The sequence below is a fragment of the Phodopus roborovskii genome, unplaced genomic scaffold (assembly GCF_943737965.1).
Source record: "Phodopus roborovskii unplaced genomic scaffold, PHOROB, whole genome shotgun sequence".
In the NCBI taxonomy this organism is placed as follows: domain Eukaryota; kingdom Metazoa; phylum Chordata; class Mammalia; order Rodentia; family Cricetidae; genus Phodopus; species Phodopus roborovskii.
Window position 1 is genome coordinate 15712198 of NW_026126416.1, and position 11465 is coordinate 15723662.

Consider the following 11465-nt stretch of genomic DNA (forward strand, 5'->3'; position numbering starts at 1 on the left):
CTATTCTATGTATTCCCTCATTATCCAGTTTTCCCAGACCTCTGAATATGTCCCTAGATATCCTAGAGAATAGGAAATAAGTATATCTCTCATTCAGATTTTAGCTCATCAGAAACTAGTGTTGTTCAGTATAAAGCCATAAACCCTACATGGTTCCCACTTGAAATGTGGTCAGTTAAAAAGGAGATGTACTGTATCAAATCCACAAATAAACTTGGAAGGGATTTTGTTTTTTTTTTTTTTTTTTTTTTTTTTTTTTTTTTTTTTTTTTTTTTTTTTTGCTTTTTCAGACATCCTTAGTTTTATTTTTTTTCTTTTTTAAATTTAAATTTTAAACAAGGTTGTTTTACATGTCAGTCCCTCACCTCCTCACCGATGAATGCCACCAAACCCCAGTCCATCCCCTATGTGCTCCCCAGGGAGGGTGAGGCCTTCCATGGGGAGTTTTCAGTCTGTCATATCATTTGGGGCAGGGCCTAGTGCCCCCCCCCCATGTATCTAGACTGAGAAAGTATCCCTCTATGTGGGAGATCCATTTGTATACTAGGGATAAATACTGATCCATTACTAGAAGCACCATAGACTGTCTAGTCCTTCTAACTAACACCCACATTCAGGAGGTCTGGGTTTCTCAGCTAGCAGATCTGGGTCAATGAGCTCCTCCTTCTTCAGGTCAGCCGACTCTGTGGGTTTCTTCAGCCTGGTTTTGACCTCTTTGTTCATCATTCCTCCCTCTGAAACTTGATTCCAGGAGTCAGGCTAGTGTGTGTAGCTGTGGGTGTCTGCCATCAGCTACTAGATGAAGACTATAGGATAGCATATAAGGTAGTCGTCAATCTTATTATCATGGAAGGGCATTAAAGGTAGCCTCTCCTCTTTGCTTAGATTGTTAGTTAGGTTCATCCTTGTAGATCTCTGGGCATTTCTATAGTGCCAGATTTTTAAAATATCTTTATGTAGATTCTATACTGAGTAATAGCATTGGTTGGTGAGTAGCAGTAAGTAAAAAGTTAATACAATATCTTCACTACATGTTAGGTTTCTAGGACTGCTGCTATTAATGACTCCGAAGGGAGGTTAAACAGTAGACCCTAATTTCAAAGTGCTGCAGGAGAGGAGTCTAAAATCAAGACTCCTCCTAAAGCCTACGAAAGTTGTGGCTTGGAAGTGGTTTTCTTTTTCTTGAATCTATTCCCACAGCTTTTCCTGTATGAACATATGTCTTTTTCTAATTTACTTTGTAAGATCATCATCTATAAATCAACTGACCTTAATTTAGGTGTCACAACTAAATTCATAACACAGTTTAATTTTCTTGTGAAAATGAGTATTAAAATGTAAAATAACATAACATACATAGACCATAATAATTTTCTATTGAGGAGTTATTCTTTGGAAATACTTCTCTCCCTGAAGACCAACGGACAGGGACCAGGGCTACTGTTGAGGCAAGGTGATGGTGAACATTTCTGGACTGAAAATATACCAATCTACTATCTGGCATGATTGGAGTTACATAATTCTATAGTTGCAAGTAAGCAGAAGATTATTTATTGAATATTTTCATTTCTGTAGAGGTTGGTCATGTGGAATATAAAACTTATTTTATTCATGATTGGCTTGTGCATTTATTGATCTCATAAACCTATACATTAATATTATATTTAACTATTTGGAGGTCTCCATATTGTACTTCTAGAATAACTTAACAACCTACTTAAGTAAACAGAGAGATTGGAAATGTGAATTAGGGAGGTAGGTTTTAAATAAGCAGACAGGCAAGACTCTAAGCTAATGAGACAAAGGAGGGTAGAGGTCTAGGAAGACAGAGATGCTTGAAGTCAAATAGGAGACTGGCCTGGCTCACTTCTAGTTTATTATTCTACAATTCTTAGGCATATGGAAAGGTTTTGCTTTTCTAAAGGAAGTGTTTAGTCAAGAATTTAGATATGAACTCTCCTTAATATACATTTTTAAACCATCCTTGTCAACACTTCCTGACACTGTATTGGAGTTTCAGCTTTCCCACATAAATAAATAAATAAATAAATAAATAAATAAATAAATAAATAAATATTAAAAATACTTAAATTCAAGTTGTAGTTGGAAGAAAGCTGTTACCGATTCTTGGTCTTTTTTACTATCAGGCAGCAAAATTATTCTAATTCAGCAAAAGCTGAATTAATATTAACTGCAGCCTCTCACTTCCAGGATTCCTAGTAACCCCACTCAGCACAGGGAGCCTTGGTAGGCATCCTTATGTCCCCAGACTGACCTTACCTGGATCCTCATCACAGAAGTGAAGCACATCCCATTTTCAGTGGTGAGACACAAAATGATCGCAACTCTCCACAGCAGTACCCAAGGGAGATAAGGCTACACCGAATTAACCTTCCTATCCAAAGTGTTCCTGGTGGCAAGAGCAGGAAAAACAAGGCTCAAATTAATTTGCATCCTAACAGAAATGCTTTGGACAGTTCCCAGATTTTGAATTGATGCTGTCCTCTCAGGTTCTGCTGTCTCTAGCAGAGGATAGTTCAGTAAAATAATTTATTTCAACTAGATATTTAGGAGATATATATTTCTTGATGTAATTGACAGCTGCATGTTTTTCTAGATGCTTATATAAAGATATTTCAAAAGCATTGTATAAGTAAACCACTGAAAACCTTTGTACAGATAACTGCTCAAAACAAATGCCATAGTAGTACCCTATAAAGGTGAACCAGCTATCAATTCATTGAGCAATGATACAGCTAATAATATTTTACCCAATGTTGGTTAGTTAATATGAAAAAATGAACACAGCACCTTGAAAATGAACCTGAGAAAGGATGGGCTTTTAACACATTTATCTTTATTTGTTAATCTAACTTATTTACTAGGAAGTCACAATCTCTCCACCTGGCATCTGTATTTAGCATTGTTTTCTCAGTACAGGGAATTAAATCCAGAAACTTGTATAAGCCAAACAAGCACTTTACCCTTGAGCCACAGCCCTATTCTCCTTTTGACTTTGAGAAAAGCTATCAATAAATTGGCCAAGTAGAGTTGAAGTTCCTCTGCAGCCCTGGCAGGCCTTCATCCTGAGATCGCTTTAGTTCTACAGGAGCAAGATGACAGGGATGAAGCAGGAAACAACCAGTCTGATATATTTCTTGCTACAACTCATCAACCTTTTCTGGGAGATGTTATTGCTCTGAATCTCTCTCTCTCTCTCTCTCTCTCTCTCTCTCTCTCTCTCTCTCTCTCTCTCTCTCTCTCTCTTTCTCTCTCTCTCTCTTTAATGTGAGTCATTTTTGTTTTGCTATTTCTTAAGCTGAGTTCCCTTTAATTTCTGCTTTAGGATATGTGTTATAGCTTAACATTAACAATGAATTCATTTAAATTACACTGAATTTGTTTCTTCACAGTACTCTATGGTCACACCCATTACTCTGGACATCTTGAGCCCCTTTTATTGTAGATTTAGATTTGCCATTTTGAGGCTGCAAGCATGAAGAAAGCTTAGCAACCTGGGACTCTAATTGGCTGAAGCTACACATATATACAACCCTTTCTTCACAGTGCATTCTGGCAACCAGGACCCTTCCCCTGAACCAAGTTCTACTCATACCATGCTTCTGATGCCTCCTTGACAATCTTATGGCAATGCACTGTTTCCATTCAAACATGTACTGGACTATGTCCAGAAACTACAGGGAATAGACCCAATCCAGCCCAAGACAGTTTTGGGTGAATTCACAGGAAGGTAAACTGTGCCCTCTCAGTGATCTTTCATATGTATTCCAACTCCTCCTATCTGCTTCCAGATCCACTTACATTTGCATCTTCTTTGTTATTATTATTCAACAATCCATCCACTTTTATTTTTGCTGCCCATACACTTCTGGCTATAGTTGCAGTTCCAAGTATATGTGGAGCAGACCTTAAATGAAATCAGAAAGCAATCTGTTACCTGTACAACACATATCCCACTATGAAACATGTGAAAATATCTTGTCTGCAGCTCACATGGTTCACAGCAGCCTGTAACCATCTTCTATTACTGTGAGAGTTAGATAGTAAGGAGTAAGCTTCTTGGTCAGGACTTACTCAATTTTTCAGGTTCTGGTAGGTAGTCAAGAGTAATGGCAGTAGCCTGTATTCTGGATGTCTCCAGGACACATATGATGAACAACTCTATCACACATGGTGCTCTTGCCATTTCGTTTAGCAACTAATGGGTTCTGGTGTGAGCATAAGTCCTGTGTATGGCCACTTTATTTATGTGAAATAATATGTAGGTATATGATGGGATATATCATTCTGTACGATAGTTATGGTTATAGTTTTCCTTAGTCAGGATTAAAGATAAGTTACATATAGGACTTTAGACTCACAAAGATGGAATAGATGATGGAATAGTTTCTTAAATCTTGATAAATGTTAATGGACTAAATATTGTTAACTGTGATTCTTATTTGATAACTGTTGTGTTATATATTTTGCTATGCTAAGGTTAAAACCCTTCTTTTTATTTAGACAGAAAAGAGGAGATGATGGGAGATGTCATTCTGTACATGTTTCTCATACTGGTTAATAATAAAGCACTGTTGGCCAATAGGAAAGGAAGATAGGAGGGACTAGGAGACAAGGAGGAAATAGGAAGTAGTAAGGAGGGGTCAAGATGGAGAGTCAGGAGAGAGCAGTATGCGGCAGCCGGCTCCCGGTAAGAAGAACACGTGGACACACATAGATTAACACAAATGGGTTAATAACTAAGGCAGAGCTAGCCGATAAGAAACTAGTACCTGGCCAACAGTATAATATCAAATACAGAGTCTCTGTGTGTTATTTGGGGCTGGCGTGGCAGCGGGACAATACCAGGCGGCGGGCAGAAAAAACGTACTCCTTACAGGTATATAGGTTCATTTACAGATAGATAGATAGATAACAGATAGATATAGATATAGATATATATATATAGATAGATGATATCTAAATTGATTGATAGATATAGACAGGCAAACAGATAGATTTAGGGAGCTAATAAAATAAGATTCCATGCGACTTTTTCAAACATGGTTTTAGTTATTCCTTCCTCAACATCCTCCTCTGCCCTGCCCTCCCATCTCTCACACTTCTGTAGATATTAAAAGGGACTGAAGTAGCAATCCTTAAGACTGGGGAAAAGGAAGGAGAATGAGAAGAGGGAAAGTGCCCATTACTCTGATTTTATCATTACATTACACACTACACATACGTTAAATTATTGTACTATTCTAAGAACAATTTATACAAATGCTATGTCTCAATAGTTTAAGGGAAAAACAAAAACAAACAAAATAAACAAAAAGCAAAAATCAGCTGGCTTGTTTGAAACAGCTAGAGCCAGGAAGACACTTCTGAAACTTTGAGCACAGAAATCAGCTGGAATGTTGAGCTATCGGAGTCAGATTCAACAGCTATGGGGTGGTGGGCCTGAGAATCTACATTAATTATAAGCTCTCAGGTTACAGAATAAAGCTGGCACCAAAGAAAGTGCTTGAACCTATAAGGACTTAGAACATCTCAGAAGAGATTTAAAACACTGAGTTGTCGGAACTCCTCCTCAAGCAATGAGAGAACCTGATTCCTAGAAAGTCCCACTGAACAACTGTACATTCGGATTGGAGCACCTCACTCTTCACTTCCCCTTGCTGTTTTACCCCTGCCCTCACTGGTTTGTATCTGTCAAAAAGAAGAACAAGTTAAAGAAACACAAAAATAGGTTTCATATGTGCTACTTTTATTTTTATTCTGCTAAAAGATACTTAATTGTAAATTTACCAGTTCCAAGAAATTTTACAAAGTAAAACACACATATAAAGAACCTTCTTTTTTAAAATAGCATGTATCACACCTTTTTACATACCCTAAAAACACATATAAACACAGAACGTGAAGTAAACAAAGCAAGCAGAATGTTCACATCATCTCAAAGCAGAGGGCCAAGAGACCTACTTCCAAGGTTTGGAAGGAATTTTCTCTTCACATAAAGTCATTAAGGTTAAATTGTATTGTATCATGAACAGTAACTGAAAAGGAGGATAAATAAGCCATTTAAGCAGTTTGTCTTTGACTCAATTCTGCTTTAGAAGTTGGCAGGAGGGGATGGGCTATGGCTTGGTGGGGGTGATAAGGAAGGATGGGAGGGTGGGGGAACTGGGATTGACATGTAAAATAACATTGTTTCAAATTTAAATTAAAAGGGGAAAAACAAAAGAAGTTGGCAACCCTCTTGTTGATAAGGAGAAAGCCACTGCAGTCTATTCCTGTAGAGAATTGTGACTTTTGGCAATGTCTTCCTAGATAAACACACCACACAGAGCCATTTGGGAACTATACACTATAATTACAGGAAAAAGGATTTCCATCACCAAAAGGGCCAAACTGATGAACTTAGATCATCAATAGACTCTGCAGCAAATCTAGGGGACTACCTTAAAAAAGATGACACACACACACACACACACACACACAAAAAAAAAAAAAAAAAAAAAAAGAAGAGAGTTGTTAAAATGCACATAAATCAAGAGAAAGAGGATTTTATCTTGTGAAACTGGAGGGTGAGCTCAGTGGAGGAAGCCAGAATTTTAATTTTCTGGGCTATGCTGAGTTCTATACCTTCTCCCTCTTGTCACTCTGGCTATTCTTTTCAAATTTTAGCTCATATATAACTACTCAAGGAGTCCTTCACTGATGTCCCAGGTTAAGGTACTAACCTATGAGAGTTAAACACTATCAGAGCACTTTGCAATTTTGTCAGTCTATAATTATTTGTTTAATTATTTTGTTTAATGTCTATGATTAATAAAGGTGCTACCAAGAATAAAATGCATGTTCAGCAAATAATCAATGAATGAATGATTAAATTTCTGTCAGCAGAGAAGGGATATCTTAATCTATATAATGTATACAAAACAGAAATAAAAAGCCCTTGAGTCAGGGAGGTGAACATAGAACCTTAGAGAGAAGTACAAAACAGTAAGCAGAAACACTAAAAATCCAAGAAAGAAGGGAGGATTTTAAGGACATGGACATTGGAAATATCACAGAGATAAGAAGAGTGTGTGTAGGGGAGGGTGGGAGGGAGGGAGAAGGAAATGGGATCGATGTGTAAAATAAGAAAAAAATATATAAATGAATAAGGAAAAAAAAAAAGAAGGAAACCACACAATTGATGGGAGATGCCATTCTGTAAATTTTTCTCATACTGGTTAATAAATAAAGCGCTGTTGCCCAATAGGAAAGGAAGATAGGAGGGACTAGGAGAAAAGGAGGAAAGAGGAAGTAGGAAGGAGGGGTCAAGATGGAGAGACCGGGGAGACCAGATGCCTGCCCCATTCCCCGGTAAGGATACCACGTGGAAATACATAGAAATGGGTTAATAATTAAGATAGAGTTAGCCGATAAGAAACTAGTACCTGGCCAACAGAATTATATCAAATACAGAGTCTTTGTGTATTAATTGGAGCTGGCGTGGCAGCGGGACAAGACCGGGCAGTGGGTGGAAAAACCATACTGCTTACACACAATATTATGAACAATCTAATCTGTGATAGGCTGAAACTAAAGGACAGACAGGGAGACTTTTCAGACTTTACCAATAAAAGATGAAGAGAATGTGAAGGGAAATGACCTGCATCCAGAAAAGACTCACTGAGAATTATAGACACATCTGTTGAGGTTGAAAAATCAGAACCAAAAGTAATAGGCATCTACAGAGCTGCCGCCAATACCCATACATGCTGAGAAAATGGTCCCACATCTTCACAACAGCAACTAGACAGAGGATCCCAAGAAGCCCTCAGCAGAAAGCTACAGATTAAACGGTTCAATTGCTAAAAAATAAAACTATGAAAATGCATGACTATAACATAAAACAATATAAGTGTTACCTGATAATGGGTCAGACCTAGGAAAATTAGAAAATGACATAGACCAGTAGCAATTTTACATGGCAATTCACTATTCCTAGGAAGGGACAAAACAAATGCCTTCAGCATACTAGCCTTCAGAAATTATGCCAGCCCTGTACCCTTTCTGAATAACATTAATTATAAATTACCAAAAGTTTATCTTCTTGCTGAATGAAAAATGACTCAAATCAGTGTCATTTTTATTGTTAAATATATATTCATAATGTCAATTTGCCAGTCATAAAATGCTACACATAAAGAAACAGTTCACCACATGTATAATTAAAAACTTTAAGATGAGATGGGTAAAATCACAAGCAAGGGGAATATTAAGATGGGTGTTGCTTGATATATGAAGACCATAAGACATAAATAAATACATTGGGAATTTAATTAATAGAGAATATACCTGAAACTTAGAGAAGTACAAATATATACATGTGTGTGTATGTATGTGTGTGTGTGTGTGTGTGTATAAATATACATATATATATATATATAATTTAGTATTCATTTTCCTTATATTTCCTTGAAATATTTACATAAATTGGATCACATGTTAAACAAAATCAGCAAACATTTAGAAACTCTAATTAAAAGCAATTATATATGCCAGATTTTGTACTACAAATATTTTTAAATTTATTTATTTAATTTATAAACAATCTTATTTTACATATCAATTCCAGTTCCTTCTCCCTCTGATCCTCTCATGCCCCCCCACCAATCCCCATGCTACCCCCATCCATTCCCCAGGGAAAGTGAGGCCTTCCATGGGGATCATCAAAGTCTGTCACATCATTTGGGGCAGGGACTAGGCCCTCCTCCATGTATCTGGGCTGAGAGAGTATCCCTCCATGAGTAATGGGCTCCCAAAGCCCATTTTTGTACCAGGGATAAATACGGGTTCCACTGTGAGAGGTCATAGACTGCCCAGGTCTCCTACCTGGCACCCACATGCAGAAGGTTTGGTTTGGTGCAATACTGGTTGGTTACCCAGCTTTATGATTAGGGTCCCTGTGCTTTTAGCTGGTCACGTCAGCTGTTTCTTTGGGTTTCTCCAGTGGTCGTGACCCCTTTGCTCATCACTCCTCCCTCTCTGCAACAGGATTCCAAGAGTTCAACTCAGTGTTTAGCTGTGGGTGTCTGCTTCTACTTCCATAAGCTACTGGATGAAGGCTCTAGGATGACATATAAGGTAGTCATCAAACTCATTATAGAGAAAGGGCATTTAAGGTAGCCTCTCCACTGTTGCTTAGATTCTTAGTTGGGGTCATCCTTGTGGATCACTAGAAATTTCCCTAGTGTCCAATTTCTCTTTAAACCTATAATGGCTCCCTCTATTAAGGTATCTCTTCTGTCGCTCTCCTCTATTCTTCCCCCAACTCAGTCTTCCTGATCCCTCATGTTCTCATCCCTCCTCTTCTCCCCTTCTCTGTTTCCTACCTCCCTTACTCACCCACCCCCATGATTGAAATTTGCTCAGGAGCTCCTGTTCCTTTCTCCTCCTCAGGGAGACCATGCATGTCTCTCTTAGGGTTTTGTTTTAAGACCAGAAATCACTACAAAACTCTTACCAGAAGAAAAATAAAAGTGGGAAAACATGAATTTTGTCATAATTTTAATTGAAGACTGGGAGTTTTTCCACTTTAATTTATGTAAAGAATGGCATGGAATGTTTTTTAATATGTCTTAATGAAAATATGCAATATGTCTGTGCACATTTATTTTATTCTAGGCTATTGAAATGGCTGGTTAGCCTGAGAAGCAATGCACCTGCCAGGTGATTTCTTAATATTCCATCAAAGACCTGCACTCTGAAAACTATTACTCTAAGTGCCTCAGCAAAGCTGGTCTCACAACACCACCTAATGTCTGCGTAATTAGCATAATTGATGTCACAAATTAATATTCTTTAGTGAGGCTTGCAATTTTAATAATGATCACAATGGCTTTCAGAAATGGATTTTCATTGGGAATTTTAATGGTGCTCAAGATATTTGAATGTACTAGAAATCAGCCAAAGCCATCCATTTCTTTGCATTCATAGGATATACAACTAACATTATTCTTTATTCTTTTCAGGAATTGTATCTCCAGCCTGATTTATACATAATTTGGCATTTAACAGATCATGAAAAAGATTACCATTGCCTAAATTTATTATATGCTTAGCTACAATCCAATGCAATATTTTATGGAAGTTGGATATATATCCAAGAGAAACAAAACCACTATCTGAGTGTTATTTCAGCATTCCCATGATAATTTTATTATTAATATTAATAGCCAAATAGAATAAGTCTGATTGTGTATCAACATGTGATGGGTGAATAAAATACAGCAGGTATAATAGGAATATTACTAAGCCTCTTACAAGAAGAAAATCTCACAATAGGGCTTAACTAAGCCTCATATGTATCATCAATAACTGAGACCAACAATAAATAAATAGGACCTCATGAAACAAAAAGCTTCTGTAAAGTAAAGGATACCATCAACAGGAGGAAAAAACAGCCAACAGAATGGAAACTCAGCATCCAACAGATGGCTAATATCCAAAATATGTAAAGAACTCAAGAAACTAGATATCAACAAAGTAAATAATCCACTTTTAATATGGGGTAAAGATCTAAATGTAAAATTTTCAACAGAGAGAACTCAAATGGCAAAGAAACACTTGAAGAATTGTTCAACATCCCTTGCCATCGGGAAAATGTGAATCAAAATGATATTGAAATTCCATCTCACACCTGTCAGAATGGCAAGATGAAAAAAAAAAAAATCTAATGACAGATGATTCTGGCAAGGCTGTGGAGCAAGGGAACCACTGATGGTGAAAGTGAAACCATGTACAGTCACTTTGCAAATCAATGTGGTGTTTTTTCAGATACCTGGGAATCAATATACCTCAAGACCCAGCTTTACCACTCCCAGGAATACCCAAAGGATGCTCCATCCTCCCACAAGGCCACTTGCTAAACTGTGCTCATAGCAGTTTTATTTGTAATAGCTAGAAACTGGAAAAAACTTACATGTACCTCAACAAAAGAATGAATAAAATATATAGTATATTTGTAGCTATTAAAGATTAATGACTATTGTGGTAAATAAGGATCAGGATAAACAAATAGGCCGAATAGATGTTTATTCAGGGAGAAATAACTTACAACCTAGACAGATGAACACCAGGAAATTCAACCCGATCCTCTCCTGTCCGAGTCATGCCAGAAAGAGAGCGCCTTCCTGGCCCCCTCTGACCTCCTTCCTCAGGTCACCTCCACCCATCGCTCCACCCCCCAATGGGCGTGGTCAGTGCTACAGAAGGACTACCTCACTACAAATGACATCATTAATTTTGCTGGCAAGTGTATGAAACTTGAAAAAAATACTCCAGACCCAGAAAGACAATCATGGTATGAACTCACTTAAACCAACTCTTAATGCCTTCTCAGTACACCCATAGATTAGTGCATCTCTCATCTTCATCAGAGAAGTTGCTTTTGCAATAGGTGGCAACTC